The 20427-nt window shown below is 40.8% G+C and overlaps 1 protein-coding gene across 4 annotated transcripts in view; it reads right to left on the bottom strand.

Moving 5' to 3' along the window:
- MAPKAP1 (mitogen-activated protein kinase associated protein 1) overlaps positions 1 to 20427 on the bottom strand; it is a 372056-nt gene that overhangs the window by 42989 nt on the left and 308640 nt on the right. The window lies entirely within an intron of this gene.

Raw genomic sequence — 20427 nt, 5'->3', positions numbered from 1 at the left:
GCCTCTTAAAACCTGTTGGAAGGTCCACTATGGGTCTCTTCTGACGTGGTGGTAAACAACAACAAGAACAAAAACAACAACAAAGGCTAATAATGGGAGCTCTGGTGGCCTGTTGGTAAGAAAATGCTTTGCATTTCCAAAGGCACACAGTTTTGAACCCACCAATTACTCTGCAGAAGAATGGGCAATCTCCCCTTGTGCAATTTACTATCTTTGGAAACCCCCTGGAGGTTAGGTAAGCTATGAGTCAGTTCAGACTTCATGGTTCACAACAACAGTAAGAAGGTTAAAGAGGACTTTTACACTTTCATTGAACAGTTCGTAAATGCTCAAGGAGCTGAGCTGCAGGGCACAGCTCCCATGAGCTGCCAGATACCACACTTGGTGTCATTTGCAAAAAAGGTGCCTGGCAGGTTTCACTATACCACCTGTGGCAGGGAGGAAGGAGAGAGCTTAGGGACTGGCCTGAAGAAGCCAGGATTAGTCAGTCCTGTCCTTAGGAAACAAGGGAGGCCATTTGTCTCTGTTACCAGCTTTCCCCCCCTAGCCAGTTATCCACAACTATCTGTCATGACCTTTTCATGCTCCCACTTCTGACAGCTTCCAGATACAGTGAGTCAAACTTCACTGGAAGCAAACTATCACACCAACTGACAAAAGCAGAAAACACTGCCTGATTGCTGTCTTACATCAACACCTGCATATAAATTCTATCTTAACAAGACAGCTTGCAATAAATAAAAATTCAACACACACACACACACATACACATACACCCCCCACCCCCCGAGGCAATCTATTTGTCCAAAGGTTATCACAAGGAGAGCCATGTCTCTCTTAACTAATCAGAAGATTTTCATGGAAGGAAATTAGCACTGTATTTCATCTTCTGTTAACATAGCACTCAAAACAAGTACTTTCGTGCACAGTGACTTATTGAGAGCTTACAATATTTCTGTAAGTAATGTGTTGTTGTGTGTTATTTAGTTGATTCTGACTACAGTGACCCTGGGGGACTGTCCCATAAAGTTTCCAAGGCTGAAATCTTTGCAAAAGCAAGACTGCCACATCTTTCTCCCTTGGAGTGGGTGGTTGGTACCTTTCAGTGAGCAGCTGACTGTTTAACCGCTATGATACCAGGGCTCTTTCTGTATTGCACTATTAACCAGTTTTACATTTAAAGCCTGTAGTGCAAAGAGGTTAGGAATGGGATTTTGGGGTCAGATAGTTCAACTTTCAGCTTTGCTACTTTCAGCTATGTGATTTTGGGCTAGATGCTCCACAATGGGGACAACAATAGTAACACCTCATAGGGTTGCTGCCAGGATTAAGACAAATGCATGTGAAGTGCTTAGGACAGTGACTAAGAGTATGACTTCTAACCATTATTATTATTATTCTGAGTCAGACACCGGACTAAGGGATCTAACACAGTGTTACAGTGACACAGACTTAGGGACAAAAGGTCAGGCCTGGGAAGCTCAGAGAGTTACAATAGGAATGTACACAGGAACATGACTGATCCCAGTCTGGTGTGAAAGGGGAATTCATCCTGACACTTACCCTATACTCCAGTGCTGGAAGTACCAGAATTCAGAACAACTGTTCAGCAGGGGGAACAAGACCTGACCCAAAAGACATGCAAAACCTCCTATCACCAAATGTCGCTTTCTCTGCATCTCAGAGGGTCCAAGTCAACAACAGGAGAAGCAGCCTTACAACTTGAATTGCAGTGGAAGTGAAACCCCATTCTGTAGTCTCTTTGTTGGAACCGTCCCCACAGGTGTTATCCTGGGCAGATTTAGTTCCCTCCCTGTGAGCCTGAGCGTCCTGTCTTGTAAAATGGGGGTAAACATTAGTACCAATTTCCAGGATGCCATGAAAATGGAATGGCACAGTACATTAAAAAACTCAGCACAGTGCCTGGCACACAATGAGGGTTTAATTGCTTGCAAAATTATTATTAAAGATGAATTAAGGCAAGTGATGTGCTCTTTTAAGATGAATCAAGTTAGTAAAGTGCACAGCTGGGCTGAACCACAGGTTTATCTGGCTAAGTCTAGTATGTACTCTAGGTCTCTAGCTGTTTATTGTCCCAGAAGAGATTGCTGGTTCTTACGAGGCACAACCTCCCCGAAGATATATACTAACAATGCCCTTCTAGGAAACATACCAATTTGGCAAAGTTAGGGCATTTAGCATTCTGTGCCTGATGTATTTTCCTGAGCTACTGTTTATTTGCTCAGACATCATGAGCTCTGGTTCATTCATCAACACTGAATCTAAGATTACAAAAGCTCTACTGTTGTTAAATCTTGAAATAGTTTTTTTTATAGAATTCTACAATCCTCTTTTCTTCAGGTTACCTAGAGCCTATGAAAGCCTGGAAAAGCCCCCGGGAGTACCACTGAACAACTCTTTCCCAGAGTGGATTTTGCTGAATTTACACAGCCAATCGATAGCATCCACAGACCACTCACGGAAGTCTTTGCAACTTGTCTATATTTACACACAGGATTGGACACAAAGGCTGTTTGGGCTTAATGAGACCTTAGAGATCACCTAGTCAGGGGTTTCTTTCTCCATATGAAGAAATTGAAGCTCAGGGAAGAGATTTGACTTGTCTAATGTCACTCACTAATGACAGAATTGAAACCATAATTTATATTTCCTTACTTTCAGTCTGAGGCTTAAACAGACCAGCTCTCCTGCTTTGCAAGGCACTTTCATGTTTATATAGTAATTGTATTCACTCTCTCACTAAAGACATTACACTATATAAAAGCACTGCCTCCAGAAATGTTGTAGGAACCGAAAAAACAGATGAAACAGAATAGTATTTTTGGTCACAATTAAAATGAGACTCAAACTAAGTGGGGGTCATGCATCCTAGGATCACTGTTCCACTGAAGGGGCTAACCATCCAAAACTGTTTGGGAGCCACAGTTAGAAGCTGTCAATTCCAATGTGTGCACAGTAAAAGACTCCTCCGCAACAAGTCTGAGTGTACCTGAGTAGAACACATTATCCTTGGAATAAAAATTAAGGGATAATTTGACCACGAAAGCGACCAAGACTGTAAAGCAGCACCCAGCACAGTACTCTGCACAAAGTTGGAGTTTACTACATGACAGCTGAGACAGTTTTAGGGAGGTAGTGAGGCAGCAGACCCCCAAAGTCTCTTTTGCTAAATGGACACCTCAGGTGAGCTTACAATGTCAATTAGGAAGTATGAACATGTCTCCTATGAGAATTTACAATGCTGTTTGTAGAATTTAGAAAAAAAACATTCTTCATGTTCAGTCCTTGGTAGACTGTTGGATATCAAGTAACAACGATGAGGAAGTGATTAAAAAGAATACAGAACCTTGGTGAACTCTCACACACTGTTATCTCATTGATTTCATTATGCCAGCCACCTGAGAAAGTGACACACTGTCATCAGTAACCTTGCATTACTTGACAGGAATTCTCAAAAGGGTGGGTCTGTAATTCAGTTTTTAGCCATACCACAAATACTTACTGATAGTATATTACAGGCTTCCTAGGTCACGGCCAGATTTTACCATCTGACCTTCTTCATTTTAATCTTCCCCATATGCTCTCCCGTGGTCTGTTTAGGCAGCATGCTGCCTCCGTGTTTTCACTTCTCCCCAGTGGTCAGGCACAGAGGGTCGGGCATAAGTGAGATCAAACTTAATGGAAATAACTTGATAGAAGTTCAAAGAAGGTCTATGCTTAAAAAAACATCTGCATTTTTAGGTCAAGCACTGATGGGGAAGCAGAGAGGATGAACTGTTCCAAGAACACGTTAGAGAAATAAAGGAATGGACATGCATGATGGCTTTGTTTGGTAAGCTTTCCAAAGTAAGGCTGGCAGAACAAGGACAGCAAATAAATGTCAAGTTACATACTAACTCTAAATGGTGGTAAGAGTTGTTAACAGGGTTGGGGTGGAAAACATTCAGTGGTAAGGTCTGGAACAGAAGGAGGAAGTATAGTGATCGATGTCTGAAGGGGAACAGGAGGAAGCAGCAGTATACACGCTACATTTCCATGTGATCTCTGAGTGTTAAGATAGGGAGTTGTTGGTAGGTGCTGTTTAGTCAAGTATTAAGATAGGGAGTTGTTGGTAGGTGCTGTTTAGTCAAGTATGACTCACTGTGACCCTATTAAGCATGGAGCTGGGACCTGTCCTGTCCTGTGTCATCCTCTGACACCCTCCACTCCTTTGTTATAGTCACTGTGCCAATCCACACTCTTGAGGGTCTTCCTCTTTTTTTGCAATCCCTTCACCTTCCCAAACATATTGTCCTTCTCCAAGGAATAGTTTCTCATAGCATCATGCCCGAAGTATGTGAGACAAAGCTTCATCACCTTTGTCTTGTAGGAGCACTCTAGAGGAACATGAATAGACACAATATTAGAGAATTGCATTGGTGGAGAAGCTCACTATCAACAGTTAAAACTAGGCCGGGGTGGACTCTGGGTCAGACCATTAATTATTCATGTGCAAGTTCAAATTAAGGTCAAAGAAAATTAAAATAAATCCACAAGAACTGAAATATGACCTTGAATCCATTCCATCTGAATTTCAAAATCATTTTAAGAAAAAGTTTGAAGCACTGAACATCAATGATTGAAGACTAGATGAATTGTTGGATTATATTAAGGATATCATCCATGAAGAAAGATAAACACAGAGGAGAAAGAAAAAATGGATATCAAGAGACTCTGAAAATTGCATTTGAACTTTGAGAAACCAACATAAAGAGAAAACATGCTGAAGTAAAAGAGCTGAATAGAAGTTTTCAAAGGCAGCTCAAGAAAACAAAGCAAGGAATTATAATGGAATGTGCAGAGAGCTGGAACTGGAGAATACAAAGGAAAGAACTCACTCTGTATTTTCCAAGCTGAGAAAATGGAAAAAAAAATTTAAGCATCAAGTTGTAATATTAAAAGATGTTATGGACAACATGAAGCACAGACAGACATTCTTCCGGTACTCTCTGCTTTCTGCAAAGATCCAGCTATAATATCCCTAAGTACCACGGCCTCTTTTAAACCCAGCCTGCACATCTGGCAGGTCTCTGTTGATGTACTGCTCCAGTTGTTCTTGCATAATTTTCAGCAGAATCTTGCTTGCATGTGATATTAATGATATTGTTCAATAATTTCCATACATTCAGGTCATCTTTCTTTGGAATGGGAACAAATATTGATCTTTCCAGTCAGTTGGCCAGATTTCTTGGCATAACTTAGTGAGCACATCCAGGGTAGCGTCTGTTGAAATATGTCATTTGGTATGCTGTCAACTCCTAGAGCCTTGTTTTTTGCCAATTCTTTCAAAGCAACTTGAATTTCCTCTTTCTTCACCACAGGCTCTTGCTCATAAGTAGTTTCATGAAATTCTTCTGTGACAGCCAATTCCTTCTGGTACAGCGACTCTGTATACTCCTTCCATCTTCTTTTAATGCTTCAAAAATCATTTATCACTCTGCCCAAAGCATCCTTAAGTATTGCCACTCGTGGCTTGAATTTGTTTTTCAATTCCTTCAGATTAAGAAATACTGAGTGAGTTCTTCTGCTCTTTTGATTTTCTGACTCCAGCGCTCTGAACATTTCATTATAATATCTTGCTTTATCATCTCGAGCTGCCCTTCTAAATTTTCTGTTCAACTCTTTAATTTCTTGATTTCTTCCTTTAGTTTTGGCTGCTAGGTGCTCTAATGCAATATTCAGAATCTCATATGACACTCATCGGTCTTTTTTTCCTCTTCAGCCTTTGGAATGATCTTTTGCATTCTTCATGTACGATATTCTTGATATCCTCCCACAGCTCATTTGGTCTATGCTCACTGGTGTTCAAGATCTCAAACCTGTCCCTGAGACGATTTTGAAATTTGAGTGGGATAGACTTAAGGTCAAATTTTGGGTCCTGTGGATTTGATATTATTTTCTTCAACTTCAGCTTGAACGTGCATATGAGTAGTTGGTGGTCTGTTCCACAACCAGCACCTGGCCTGGTTTTCACAGCTGATACTGAGTTTCTCCAGTGATTCTTTCCACAGATGTAATAGATTTGATTCCTATGCATACCATCAGGTGAAATCCATGTGTATAGCCTGCGTTTGTGTTTCTTATAAAAGATATTTGCAATTAATAAGTAAGGTGCATAATTCTATCATTCTAGCTCCAGCCTCATTTCTGTCTATCTATGCTTCATTAACTATGCAAAGGCTTTTGACTGTGTGGATCAAAGCAAACTGGCTGACTCTGGGAAGAATGAGAATCCCAGAACATTGGATTGTGCTTATGCAAAACCTGTTCTTGAACCAAGAGGTAGTTATCAGAGCAGGGGAAGGAGACACTGCATGGTTCAAAATTGGGAAGGGTGTCCACCAGGGCTGCATTTTGTCTCCATACCTTTCCAATCTGTATGCAGAACAGATCATCTGGGATGCTGGGCTGTATGAGGAGGAATGTAGCAGCACGACTGGTGGAAGATTCATCAACAACCTGTGTCACAACCCTGCTTGCTGAAACTGAGGAGGACCTGAAGCATTTGCTGCAGAAGGTCAAGGACCTTCAATACAGATTGAAGCTCAACATCAAGAAAACAAAGATTCTCACCACTGGGCTGTTTGGCAGCGTCATTAAGGATGGTGAAGAGATTGAGATAGTTAACAGTTTCAGTTTGCGTGGCTCCAGAGTCAACACTCTTGGTACCAGCAGCCAGGAAATCAAGAGACGAATTGCATTGGGAAAGTCAGCTGTCAGGGACCTCTCCAGAGTACTGAAAAGCAACGACGTCAGGCTGGAGACTTAGGTGTGCCTGATTCAGGCTATAGTCTTCACAACTGCATGCTATGCATTGGAGAGCTGGAGAGTGACTCGGGATGATAGAAAGAGAATTGATGTCTTTGAGCTGTGGTGCTGGAGAAGAGAGTGTTGAATATACCATGGACTGCTAGGAGAACAAACAGGCTTGTCCTGGAAAGGGTGAAACTGGGCTGCTCTTTGGAGGCAAGGATTGTGAAGCTTTGTCTGACATACTTCGGGCATTTTGCAAGGAGGGACCAGTCCTTAGAGAGGAACATCATGTTTGGGAGGGTGGAGGGACAGAGAAGGAGAGGAACACCCTCAATGAGATGGATCGATTCATTGATTGGGGTAATAAGTGTGTTAGAGATGGTGAGGTTGGCACAGGATAGAGCAGGGTTTAGGGCTCTGGTAGGGTCACTATGAGTTACAAACGACTCAACAGCATGTAACAACAACAACGTGGACAATATACTGAATGACCCAGGAAGCACCAAAAGAGGACGGAAGGTATAAACAGAATCACTGTACCAAAAGAAGTGACTGATGTTGAAAAATTTCAGGAACTACCATATGAGCAGGAGCCAATATTAATGAAGGAGAAAGTGAAAGCTGTACTGAAGGCATTGCCAAAAAAATAAGGCCCCAGGAATTTATAAGGTACCAATTGACTTGTTTCAGTTAACAGATATGACCCCTGAGTGTGCTCATTAGTCTATACCAGGAAATTTTTTTTTTAATACCAGGAAATTTTGAGGAGAGCTGACTGGAAGGTCAATTGATTGGAAGGAAATCATTATTTGTTCCCATTCCCAAGACAGGTGATCCAAGAAAATGTAGAAGCTATCAAATAATATCATTAATCTCATAAGCAAGCAACGTATTTCTGAAGATCATTAAAAAAACGCTATAACAGTACCTAGATAGGGAACTGCCATAAGTTTAAGCAGGATTTAGAAGAGGCTATCATTGAGATATCACTGCTGATGTCAGATGGATCTTGGCTGAAAGTAGGGAATACCAGAAGAATATTTATTTGTGCTTTATTGACCATGCAAAGGCATTTGACTATGTAGATCATAACAAGTTATGGCTAACACTGGGAAAAATGGGAACCCTAGGGCACTTAACTGTGTTCATGTAAAACCTATACCTAGACCAGGAAGCTGTTGAGCAAACAGCGCAAGGGAACATTGTTGCTGTTGTTGTTTAATGCCGTCGAGTCGTAGACGACTCATAGCAACCCTATGAACGAACAGCCTGAGCACTGTTCGTACATAGAGTTTCCGGAGGCAAGCCATTTCGGAAGTGGATGCCGCTCCTGCTTCCAGAAGGGAACATTACATGGTTTAAAATCAGGAAGGGAGTATGTCAAGGTTGTATTCTCTCTTCACACCTGCTCAATCTGTATGCTGAGAAAATTATTCGAGAAACAGGACTGTATAAAGAGGAATGAGGCATCAGGATCAGAGAGAGACTCATCAAAAACCTGCATTATGCAGATGAAACAATCTTGCTTGCTGAAAGTGAGGAGGAGTTGATGCGTATGTTGCAGAGGATCAAAGCCTTTAATATGGACTGCATCTTAATGTTAACAAAGATTCTTAGCACTGGACCAATAACATCATGATAGATACAGAAAGGATTGAAACTATCAACAACTTCATCTTTTAACATCCTTAGTACCAGCAGTCAGGAAATCAGGAGAAGTACTGCACTGAGAATGTCTTCAGTTAGGGACCTCTCCAAATTACTGAGGAGTAATGATGTTAGTTTAAGGACTAAGATGTGTCCAGGCCATGGACTTTCTGATCACTTTCTATGCATCTGAGAGCTGAACAATGAATAAGGATGATAGAAGAATTGGTGTTTTGGAGCTGTGGTGTTGGAGCAGAATAATGAACATCCCATGGATGGTCAAGAGAATGAACAGCTATGTCTTGGAAAGGGACATGATGCTTGGAAAGGTAGAGGGTTGGGGAAGGAGAGGAAGGCCCTCAACCAGGTGGATTGATACAGTGCCTGACACAAGGGGCTCTAATATGTCAGAAAGTATGATGATGGCACAGGATAGGACAAGGTTCAGATCTGTTGTTCATAGGGTTGCTATGGGTTGCACTCGACTCGATGGCATCTAACAACCATTACAGATGATGATGCGCACAAAGAGAACAATCGGCGAAGTACCTATACAACTGTCTTTGAAAGTTACAATTCTTCTTAATATTATTTTGAAACACAGCTATTTGCCATGTTTCCTAACAGAAGTAGATTTTTAGTGAGAGAAAAGTATGGCAGAAGATGGGCTTAAGTTCAAGACTTAAGGACAAGGGCAGAGTTGTGAGTCTTCTATCCCTTGATTTTCTAAAAAATAAAAGGCAGATGGTGTAATGAGCCCAGGACACAACTAACCAATCAGAAGATGTGCAGGTATAATGTACTGCAGAGACTGGGGATTTCTGCACACAGCGCTCTGCTGTGTGCTCTTACGTACTACTAACTTAGAGTAGACAGGCAGTTTTCTGTGACATCAGCAGGGCTGCTGGGTAAATGCTGCATATAGACACTTACCACTTAGAACTTGCCACAGGGGGCAAGGGAAATCTCTGCTTCTGACTTACACAGGATGGACGAGCAGAGGAAACCATCCATCAGTGTCAGGAAAGATCTGAAGCACCTGGCTATTCAGTTGAAATAAAATAAATTATTTACTGATCTCAGAATCCAGCTGCTCACTTGAACGCTCATAATGGGCGTGCTGTTTTGCTGGCCTTTACTTTGTAGTAGAATCTGTTTCTGAAAGAAGGAATTTCTGGATGGGTGTGTACAGGTTTGTTTGTTGGAATGAAAGGGTATTATCTAATTTGCCAGGAAGGATAAGAGTGATTCAGATTCATACTAGCCACTCAAGAAGGAGGAAGATGGGGCCGTCTGCTTCTGTAAATAATTACAGGTGTGGAACCTGATGAGTCCGTTCTAGTAGTATGGGTTACTGAGTAAGAATTAGCTTGACAGCAGTGGGTTTGCATGAATTTGGCAAAGTGTGAGAGAGGGTATAAAGCTATAGACTTGATTATTATAAAAGATGGGATGATGAACAAATGTATTTATTCACTGCATAATGTAATACAGACACAGTTCATCTGATTGTCACAAAAATCCTCTGTGATTAATCAATGAAGTTTCTACTTACAAGGCTAAAGACTGAACAGAAGTTTGTTTATAAGAAACAAATATTCTGACAAATATGTGTTCCAGAAGTTTTTCACAACAGTGACTCTCCACTAGAGGGTGCCATGCATTCTACCAGAAGTGTTCCACAGGTGCCTGGGACCAGGCTTCCAACTGCCCTACCTCAGAAAACAAAGAAAATCACTGCTTTGGGAGAGATGTTTCTATTTCCGTCACCATCTATTTCTTTCTGATAATTTCCCAAGTGGGTGGTGGTGTTGTTAGGTGCTGTTGAGTCAAGTACAACTTTTGGTGACCCTAAGGAAAAATGACCTGAACCCCGTCCTATTCTGTGCCATCTTCACACTTTCTGACACCCAAGAGCCGACTGTGGCAGTCACTGCATCAATCCACCTGGTTGAAGAGCTTCCTCTCCTTTGCCAACCATCCACCCTTCCTAGCATCATGTCCCTCTCTAAGGAATTGCCCCTCCTAGCAAGATGCCCAAAGTATGTGAGGGGAAGCCTCATTATTCTTGCCTCTTAAGAGCACTCTTGCTGTGCCTTCTCTAAGACACATGTGCTAGTTCTTTTGGCAGTCCATGGGATGTTCAGTGTTCTTCTCTAACACCACAGTTCAAAGGCATCAATTCCTCTGTCATCCTTATTCATTGTCCAGGTCTCAGATGCATACTAAGTGATCAGAAAAACCATGGCCTGAATCAGATACATCTAGTCCTCAAACTGACATCATTACTCCTCAATAATTTGGAAAGGTCCCTAACTGCAGATTTTCCTACTGTAATTCTTATTTCCTGACTGCTGGTACTAAAGGTGTTAATTATGGATCCAAGCAGGTTAAATTATTGACAGTTTCAAACTCTTCCCCATTCATCATCATGTTGCCTAGAAGTCCAGTGGTAAGAAACTTTGTTTTCTTGACACTGAGATTCAGTCCATACTGAAGGCTGCATTCCTAGATCCTCTGGAACATGTGCTTCAAATCCTCACTTCCAGCAAGCAAGGTTGTGTCATCTGCATAATGAAGGCTATTGATGAGTCTCCCTCCAATCCTGATGCCACATTCCTCTTCATAGAATCAAGCTTTTAGAATAATTTGCTCAACATGCAGAAGTGGAAATTAGTGAAATTTTGCCTAGAGGGTCACCATCTAATCTTTGTGATCTGGTTTTAATACTTTTTTTTTTTTTTTTTTTTTTTAAGCTGAACTGGTTTTAATACTTTTAAGATGGAGGACTTAGAAAACAAAAGGAAAAATAGCCAATAATGGCAGTGCTAACATTAATATAAAATACCATTTAGAGTTAAGACTTGTATGGAGTAGACACATTAATGATTCAAAAATCTGAAAATGTATAAATTATAATTTCCATTTTATAAATGACAAAAAAACTAAGATTGAAAGAGAAGGAAACTGCTCAGGGTGACACTGCAGGTTAGCGCTAAAGCTGAGAGTTCAATTCAGATTTTAGTTGTGATTCCACAGTTTGGCCTTTTCCCACAGATCCTTTGTGAAAATCCACCTCTTTAAAAATTTGCCAGAAACTGATGAAATAATTGCATTTTTTGTCTTTGGAAGCAGTAAGGGAAAGAAGATCATGACTTTGAATGTTTTTCTGAGGCATCAATTTTCACCTCTGGAGAACAAGCAGGCATGGCTTTGCTGCATGCTCACTCACTTCGGACAATCCCCACCTTGAAACTGTCTTGACTATAGTCTAGTCATTTGCTGCGCTTCCTAAAAGCAGTTTTGCTCAGAAGAAAGCAAGACCCTTTGATACTGCATTACTTTGTTGCGTGCAAAAACAAACAATGTATTATTTTCATAATCTTTTTACTGAAAACATAATGTATCCATGCCAAAACCCACTTAGATCAAGAAATAAAACTAAATCACTTCTTACAAGCAGCTTTCCAGGCACTACTGTCCCCTGACATCCAGAACTCACTCTCTTTACCTATAGATTAATTTTGTATGTTTCAGGATACTGTATTAAGTAGAACCACAGTATGAATTCTTTTGTGTCTGGCTGTTTTTTAAATAGCTTTATTGTTTTTATTTCTAGGAAAAGCACTGGGAAAGTATTTCTAGAAAGAAAAACATGGAATAACTTTTATGGAATGTAAGAACCATGAATGTAGGAAAATTAGATATTGTTAAGGAAGAAATGGAACACATAAATATTGACATACTAGGCATTGGAGAGATGAGGTGGACTGGCATGGGGCATTCTGAGTCGGATGATCATATGATATATTAATTACTCTGGAGATGAAAAGGTGAGAAAAAAATGGAGTTGCTTTCATAGTTAAAAAAGTCATTGCTAGATCCATCTTAAAATACAATATTGTGAGTGACAGGATAATATTCATATGCATACAAGGAAGTTCCGTGAATACCACTATCATTCAAATATATGCACCAACAACCAGAGCCAGGGAAGAGGATATAGAAGATTTTTACCAACTTTTACAATCGGAGATTGATCGAACACGCAACCAAGATGCATTGATAATAATGGGTGACTGGAATGCAAAAGTTGGGAACAGAGAAGAAGATTCAGTAGTTGGAAAACATGGAATCGGTGACAGAAATGGAGCTGGAGAGAGAATGATTGGATTTTGCACAATCAATGACTTACTCATTGCAAATATGTTTCTTAAGAGACATAAACACAGGTTATATGCATGGATTTCACCTGATGGTATGCATACGAATCAGATCGATTACATCTGCGGAAAGAACCACTAGAGAAGCTCAATATCCTCTGTGAAAACTAGGCCAGGAGCTGATTATGGAACAGACCACCAACTACTCATATGCAAGTTCAACCTGAAGTTGAGGAAAATGAAACCAAATCCATGGGAACCAAAATATGACTTTGAGTCTATCCCACCTGAATTTCAGAACCATGTTAGGAACAGGTTTGAGGCCTTGAACGCTAGACGAGTTGTGGGAGGATATCAAAGGTATCATCCAGGAAGAGTGCAAATGGTCACTGCAAGGACAGAAGAGGAAGAGAAGACCAAAATGGAAGTCAGAAGAGACTCTGAAAATTGCACTGGAGCACAGAGAAGCCAAAGCACAAGGAAGAATTCAAGATACTAAAGAGTTGAACAGACGATTTCAAAAGGCAGCATGGGATGACACAGTAAAATATTACAATGACATGTGCAAGGAGTTGGAGTCAGAAAATCAAAAGGGCCGAACTCGCTCAGCATTTCTTAAGCTCAAGGAACTGAAGAACAAGTTCAAACCTCGAGTTGCTATAATCAAGGATGCTTTCGGCAGAATATTAATGATCCAGGAAGTATTAAAAGAAGATGGAAAGAATATACTGAGTCACTGTATTGAAAGGAATTGGAAGACACAGAAGAATTTCATGAAACAACATAGAGCCTATGGTGATGAAAGAAGAAGTTCAGGCTACTTTGAAGGAAATGGCAAAAAATAAGGCCCCAGGAATAGATGGTATGCCAATTGACGTATTTCAGCTAACAGATGCTGCCCTGGACGTGCTCACCAAGTTGTGCCAAGAAATCTGGAGAATAACCACTTGGCCAACTGACTGAAAGAGATCTATATTTGTTCCCATCCCAAAGAAAGGTGACCCAACAGAGTGTGGAAACTATAGAACAATCTCATTGATTTCACATGCAAGCAAGATTCTACTGGAGATTATTAAAAAATGACTGGAACAGCACATCAGCAGAGAACTGCCAGAAGTCCAGGCTGGGTTTGGAAGGGGTCGTGGTACAGGGATAGTATAGCTGATGTTAGATGGATCTTAGCTGAAAGCAGGGAATACCAGAGGAATGTCTATCTGTGTTTCATTGACTGCGCAAAGGCGTTTGACTGTGTGGATCATAACAAACTGTGGCTGATTCTGAGAAGAATGGGAATCCCAGAACACTTGATCATTCTAATGCGAAACCTATACTTGGACCAGGAGGCAGTCGTCAGAACAGAGTAAGGGAACAGTGCATGGTTCAAAATTGGGAAGGGCGTATGCCAGGGATGTGTCCTACCTCCAAACCTTTTCAACCTGTATGCAGAACAGATTATCCGGGAGGCTGGGCTCTATGAGGATAAATGTGGGGTCAAGACTGGTGGAAGATTTATCAACCATCTGCGTTATGCAGATGACACAACCCTGCTTGCTGAAACTGAGGAGGACCTGAGCGCTTACTGCAGCCTCCAATATAGACTGAGGCTCAATGTCAAGAAGACAAAGAGTCTCACCACTGGACCAATTGGCAGCATCAGGATGGATGGTGAAGAGATTGAGATTGTTCTCAGCTTTAGTTTGATTGGCTCCACAGTCAACACTATTCGCACCAGTAGCCAGGAAATGAAAAGGTGTATTGCCATGGGAAAGTCTGCTGTTAGGGACTTCTCCAAAGTAGTGAAGAACAATGGTGTCTCTCTGGAGACTAAGGTGCATCTGATACGCACCTTAAGGCCATGGTCTTTGCAGTCACTTGTTATGCATCAGAGAGTTGGACAATGATCAAGAAGGATAGAAGGAGAAATGATGCCTTTGAGCTGTGGTGCTGGAGTATTGAGGGTACCATGGACTGCTAGGAAAACAAACAGATTCATTCTGGAAAGGGTTAAACCAGGTGGCTCCTTGGAGACAAGGATTCTGAGGCTCCGTCTAACATACTTTGGACATGTTGTAAGGAGAGACCGGGCCTTGGAGAAGGACATCATGCTTGGTAGGGTGGAGGGGCAGAGCAGGAGGGAAAGGCCCTCTATGAGGTGGATTGATTCAGTGAGTGGGATAACTGGGATGGGAGTTTCAGAGACAGTGCGATTGGCACAGGACAGAGCAGGATTTAGGGCTGTTGTACACAGGGTCGCTATGAGTTGCAAGCGACTTGATGGCACATAACAACAACAACAACAACAACAACAACAATTTTTAATAATTTTAAATGTGTAGGCTTCTTTATGAGATGAGAAGAAAGGAATTGAGATACCAAAAACCCCAAACCTACTGCCATCAAGTGGCCTGTGACTCACAGCAACCCTGTAGGGCAGAGTAGGTCTGTCTCTTAGGGATTTCAAGGCTGTAAACCTTTACGGAAACAGATTGCCTCATCTTTCTCCTGCTGAGTGGTTGGTGAGTTCAAACTGCTGACCTTTGGTGAGCAACATAATGTCTTAACCACTGCCTCATTAGTGCTCCTTGGAACAGATACAGAGATAAATAAAAGGGGACTCCTGAGCTTTGGTTTGGTTAAAGCCAAAACTCAAACTCACTGTTAAGTGAGCTGATTCTTGACTCATGGGATCCCTCCATTGAATTTCCAAGGCTGTCAATATTTATGGGAGAAGACTGTCCAGCTTTCTACCATGGAGCTGCTGGTGGATTCAAAACACCAACTCGTAAATTAGCACCCTGAAATTTCTATTTCACCATATCAGCAGGGCTCCTTTGGTTTAAAGGTACTACTTTAATTATCTGTTTTTCCTGTTAGAATGAGTATCATCCTAACAGCTAACATTTACTGAGCACTTGTTACACGCTAGGTACTTTCTAAGTATTCTGCATCTATTGTGACATTTCATTTAATAATTACCTTGCGGGATCAGGATTATTATCACCTTCATTTTTTTGATGAGGAAACTAAGTTTCTGAATCATCTGTCTATGGTAATAAAGGTAGTAAATGAGACAGAGTTTCCCTGTGGGCTTCTAACTCCTGAGTCCATCCTTTCATGTACTCTTCTTTATTCTCCCTTCTCTAGTGAATGCCAACCACTGACCAGACCCTACACTGAATGCTTTACATGTACTGTCTTACTTGCCCCACAGCAATCTGAATAACTGAAATTCCCACTTAAACAGAATGGAATTAGCTTCAGCAGATTAAGACACTTGCCTAAAACTACACAACTGGGTATTAGTAGAGGCTTATTTTAAAGGAACTGTGATTCCAAAAGCTAACTCTTACTCACTACGCTGTACTGAGCTTATTCCAAATTTTGTCAGGTTATACTGAGAAAGGATACTTGATGCTTATTAAAAGAAGTCATATTCAGGCACTGTGGAGGGCAGGACGTGCCTTTTAAAGGTTCTCTGGGTGTGAAATCCAGCAAATTACAGATATTGTGTGCAATGGCACTGTCTGCCCTGTTGTGGTGAACAAAAGAGTAGGCTACAGACAGGAGAGTGTAAAGTTTTCTGGGTTGCTGCTCTTCAGAGACAGTGATAAAACAGTTATAAGTTATCTGCAGATGACCTTCCCCAGAAGAGCCTGACCTGAAGGTCACAAATGGGTTATAAACACTCTGCAAAGAGTACATGGGGCTGTTTTTTATAAGCATGATAGGAAGTGTAAAGAAAATTTTACTTAACCCTCAGGTTATCTCATTATTCTAGTTGAAATAATTACCCAGCCTAACCTCTATACCTTTTCACTTGAACTTGACTGAACTAATGAATTGTCCTGCTGGCCAACTTACTCTGATGTCTACAGGACTGAAGGTTTGGCCTTTCTGTCTCATAGAATAAAGTCCTAAATGATGGGAGCCAGCAATGGTAGACACATAAATAAATTACATTGGAAAAATTAGCCACACTGAGATGAATGCTATGACCAGATTTTATTGCAAAACACATATAATCAGTTTTTGAGAAATGTAAAATCAGTGCACCTTACAGTCAGAATTAAAATTTGTTCCCTTTATGTTCGAGGCAAATGAAGCCTACCTAGGGAGTGGCAGTACGACAGGAGTCTGTGGAGAGTCAGAGCACAGTTCAGCTACCTGAACAAGCAGGACTGGACCCCTGTCCAGCCCTTTCCACCCTCTGCCACTACATGGGAGATCCTTCATTAGGACAGTTGGGGGCTCAGAGCCAGTGAATTCAAGTCAGCAAGGCCAGAGTTCCATTCCTGACACCACCAACTCCTACCTGGCATGTAAGCCTGGGCACGCAATGCCAGCTCTCTGTACCTTATTTACCTTTTTCCTATATGAAGACATTATAATATCTATTTCTTTTTTTCATATCCATTTCTTGAGTAGCTAAATAGCACTTAGGACTGCTGTGAAGCACTTAACACAGTGCCTTATACGTAGTAGTTAGCCTATAAATGGTAACCACTATGATGACAATGACAATAACGTATTGTCATTGTTGAATATGATGGTAGTAAATGGAAAAAATGTTGAAGCAAAAGAGCTGAAGAGTTCAAAAGGCAGCAAAAAAAGTATAATAGTGAAATGTGCAAATATCTGGAGCTAGAAAATCAAAAGCGAAGAATACATTTGGCATTTCTCAAGCAGAAAAAAGAGAATGAAAAAAAATTAGGCCTCAAGTATTGAAGGAAGGTCTAGTGGTAAGGAATTGCGCTACCAATGTAAAGGTATGCTGTTCAAATCCACCAGCGGCTCTGTGGGAGAAGGATGGGCAGTCTCCTCCTGTGCAATTAACTGTCTCTGAAAATCTGCTGGAGGGTCATCTCTGGGTTGGTTCCAACTTAATGGTACACAACAACAATAACAAGGGCAAAGAAATGATGCAGGAAGCATCAGAAAAAGATGGCAGGTAAGTCGCCTACCACCTGCCCCCACCTTGTGGCCCATACTTCCTCCTCTCTGTGGTAGTTTCATATTTGCTAAGATGAATTTGAACATTTATTGTATGTATATGTATATGTATATAAAGATGGCCAGTATATGTGGTAGAGCCAACATGTAGCAAAGTTATATAAAATTCTTTTGCTATCATTGTGTTGAGTTCTTTTTGGTGTTGTTGCTAGTTACTTTAGACCATGGAGCTTTCTGTGGTATATCTGTAAGAAGGACATCTCTGAATTTCTCCTGCAGTGCTGGTCTTGTTTTTACAAACTCTCTTAGGTTTTGCTTTTCTGGGAATATCTTGATCTGTCCTTCATATTTGATGGATAATTTTGCTGGGTACCGTATTCTTGGTTGACAGTTGTATTCTTTGAGTGTTTGATATATGTCCTTCCATTCCCTTCTTGCCTGCATGGTTTCTGCTGGGAAATCGGCACTTAATCTTATCTGTTCTCCCTTATAGGTTACTCTTTTTTCTCCCTTGCTGCTTTCAGGATTCTCTCCTTATCCTTAGTTCTGGCAAATTAAACTATGATATGCCTTAAAGTTTTTCTTTTGGGGTTGAATCTATATGGTGTTTGCTGAGCTTCCTGAATATATAGTTATATAAAATTCTTAATCACTCTGGGCAACAAGTTGCTGGCACTAGGGTTTCAAGCAACATAAAGGTCAACTGGCATAACAGAACACACAAAAATAATGTTCTTTATTTTATATTGCTGAGTAATGACTCACCAAATAAGGTTGTAAAAGCTTGCAGGAAGTAATCTAAGGCACAATCATTGGTCTTTGCCTGTGTTAAATGAAGAACACTGAAGAAAATGAAATACGAATAGAAACAAAACCCCTCACAACTGGATCAATGAGCACTATGATAATGGAGGAAAAAAGGACATTGTGGAAGATGTAATTTTATTTGGATCTACACTGTGCTCATGCAAAACCTATACTTGAACCAGGAAGCAATAGTCAGAACAGTGCAGGGAAACACAGCAGGTCAGATCAGGAAAGATGTACGCCACGGAAGCGTCTTGTCTCCATAGCTTTTCAATCTATATGCAGAACAGATCATTTGGGAGGCTGGACTTTATAAAGAGAGAGGAATGTGGCATCAAGATTAGAGGAAGACTCTTCAACAACCTGTATTATGCAGATGACACAACCTTGCTTGCTGATACTGAGGAGGACATGAGGTGCTTGCTGCAGAAGGTCAAAGCCTGTAGTCTTCAATATAGATTGAAGCTGTCAAGAAAACAAAGATTCTCACCACTGGGACAACCGGCAGCTTCATGATAGACGGAAAAAAGATTGAGATTGTTAACAACTTCAGCTTGCTTGGTTCCATAATCAACATTCTTGGCACTAGCAGTCAGGAAATCAAAAGAATTGTGTTGGGAAAATCTGTTTCCAGGGACTTTTTGAGTACTGAAGAGCAATGATGTCTGTCAAGAGACCAAGGCATACCTGATACAAGCCACGATCTTCACAATTACTTGTTATGTGCAAGATAGCTGGACAATGACTAAGGATGATAGAAGAATTGATGCTTTTGAGATGTGGTGCTAGAGACGAGTGTTGTTTTGCCAGGTGAACAAACAAGTCTGACCTAGAGAGAATGAAACCAGGCTGCTCCCTAGAGGCAAGCATTTTGAAGCTCTGTCTCACATTCTTTGGGCATGTGGCCAGGAGGGACCAGTCCTTGGAGAAGGACATCACGCTTGGAAGGGTTGAGGGACAGCACAGGAGAGGAAGACCCAAGATGAGATGGATTGACTCAGTGACTGAATAAATGAGATTAGTTCTGTAGGAGATAATGAGATTGGCTCAGCATTGGGCAGGGTTCAGCGCTATTGTACTTAGGATTGTTATGAGTCACAGGTAACTCAACTGAACACAACTACAACCACCACCCTCAATGCTCATGGAAAAAGCTGTTAAGAAATTGTATTGGAGGGAGTTCTGGTAGCCTAATGGCAAAAAGCTGCACTGTAATCCCAAAGGCGTGCTGTTTGAATCCACCAGATTCTCTGTCAGAGAAGGAGGGACAAACTCCTCCTGTGTCAGTTGGATCCGACTCGACAGTACACAACAAGAAAAAAAAAAAGAAATTGTATTGGGTCAGTTTCCTGCAAAAGACCTCTTTAAAAAGTGTTAAAAAGCAAAGATGTCACTTTGAGGACTAAGATGTGCCTGATTCGAGCTGTGGTATTTTCAGTCGCCTTATATGCATGAACAATGAAAAAGGAAAACGGAAGAAAAATTAATGAGCTTGTCTACAGTGTTAAAGAACATTAACCATAACATGGACTATCAGAATAATGAACAAATTTGAGTACATTGTATATGGTACAGAAGAGTGAGTGAAAAAGAGGAAGATTCTCACTGGAGTGAATTAACACAGTGACTGCAACCATGGGCTTAAACATAGCTGTGATTGTGAGGCTGGTGCCCATAGGGTCACTTAAATCAGAAAAATGACTTGCCAGAACCTAATAATAATAATAATAATAATAATAATAATAATACATTATGCCTAGTAGGTTTATGTCAAAACAGAAATCAGGCATTTAATTTAAACAGTTTAATCCCAAATATTAGGTGAAAATAATTTAGTTCCAAATTTTCTGGTGGAGGGTTCAAAAATAATTCCAGAAACCATGAAAAAGCTTCCTTACTAAAGGCATGGATGAGTAAGCAAGGAATTAATGAAAGAAGAATAGGCAAATAATAATAATAGAACAAAGTGACTCTGAGGATAGCACGTAACAGAATTACTGAAAGAAATGGATTATGGGGCTTCACAGAAGCCAATCAGTTTGAAAAG

This window comes from Elephantulus edwardii, unplaced genomic scaffold, assembly GCF_000299155.1.
Source record: "Elephantulus edwardii isolate Elephantulus edwardi_28Jun2011 unplaced genomic scaffold, EleEdw1.0 scaffold00116, whole genome shotgun sequence".
NCBI classification, from domain to species: Eukaryota; Metazoa; Chordata; class Mammalia; order Macroscelidea; family Macroscelididae; genus Elephantulus; species Elephantulus edwardii.
The sequence above is the reverse complement of the archived record's forward strand: the minus strand, read 5'-3'. Positions and strand labels throughout refer to the sequence as shown.